Below are 1,729 nucleotides of genomic sequence, written 5' to 3'. Positions count from 1 at the left end.
TAATCAGAGTGAACGGCCGAGAGAAGCGAAGTGATACTCGCAAGACCCTCCCAATGTGCCGCGTTCAAAGATCCCTCGTAAAACTCTAAATTCACATTTTTATAATGGCTTCTTCGGTATGAAGCTTAGCAACAAAAAAGCCGAAACCTTATTAATCTGCCGACTGTGGTCTCGCAACGTTATTTAAAATATTAAAATACAAATCATACTTTTTTAAGATACAGTACACAGTTTTCTCATTTTGTATAATATGCCAAAAAATATTGCATTGATTTGCATTTTGTTTATTTAGTGCATCTGTGCTGTGTTAGCAGTATTAAAAAGTAAAATGTACATAGATTAAAACAATAAACACTATTATTGCTACTTGAGATTAATTTACAGGCTAATATTTTTGTCCAATATCGTCCCATTCAAAAACACTCACACTGTATTGTTGGAATATTTCGTACATTTTCAGTATTTCTGTGTTTTTATTAACATATTGTGGAAGTGACAATAAACACGACTTGAATCTTGAAAACTGTGCATCCAATTTGTGGCTAGAGAATTCCCAACTGCAATTGAACGCAGCACAAAGTCTTGGCCGTTTGAGATTCTACCGCCTCGACACTATTGGCTGAAAGGATTTAACCGTTAAAAGACTCCTCCCCCTTACGGTTAAAGACTAATGACATCATTTATTTAAAACTGTTGTTTTGTTGTTGTTTATATATTTGTTATACTACTACTACTAATAATAATGATAATAATACTACTAATAATAATAATACTAATAATAATAATACTACTAATACTACTACTAATAATAATGTTATTGTTGTTATTCCACCTTGTTGTGTAAGGAAATGGACTTTGACCCATGTGCTTTTCTCCCACAGTGCAACAGGAAATCACACAAGAGGGATTTGAGCTTTTTAACATGCCATTCTCTCAATGAGGTCATAAGTTCATTCACTCCAGAGTGCAGTACACTGTAGCAACACAGCAGCAGCTCTGTGGTAAGATGAACATTTCACGGTCTACAGTACACATAGGCAAGCACTCTCACACGCTGGAAGTCAAATCAGAAAGTTTCATTGTACCCAGAGAAATATATCTAGCGGGCAAATTTCGGGTTTTAGTCTCAAAACAAAGAATTAGTTGTTGCAAGGCACAAACCACCAGCTTCAACAGCATGCTGAATATGTGTGACTTGTCTGCATCCTGGCTCTTTGACAATAATTTGGACAGTCCTCTGCAGTTTCCATGGTAATGCCCACATACTAGTACTTTGAGATAAAACGGTGCACATTGGCACCTCCCAGCGCTACAGAGGTACTGATGCTATTTCTGTAAATTGTCAGGAAGGAGAGCTCGATGATGCGTGGTACCTCCAGAAAGATATGGATATGGTGCATATGGATTTACAACAACGCTGTACTTTGCCAGGCTCGTGTTATCCCTGCGTACGCTGCCATTTTGACGCTGTGCCCCATGGTTAATCGGCTGGCTCCTTTAATTTAATGGTTCGTTTGCAATCGGCAATCTAGTGCTGGCAATTTAAAACCTTTTCTTTAACACAAGCACGGTGGGTTTGAGTTTAAATGACGGTTCAGCATGTGATTAAATGTCATCAACCAGTTGTAATTCATCTTAACCTCAGAGCGAGCTGGAGAGTGAGACTGGAAGCTAACCCAGTAAGAGTGGATGCTGTCTGATTAGCCGAGGTCACCACATGAACAAGCTT

This window comes from Chelon labrosus, assembly GCF_963514085.1.
Source record: "Chelon labrosus genome assembly, chromosome: 10".
Taxonomy (NCBI): Eukaryota; Metazoa; Chordata; class Actinopteri; order Mugiliformes; family Mugilidae; genus Chelon; species Chelon labrosus.
Note: the sequence above shows the minus strand (reverse complement) of the source record.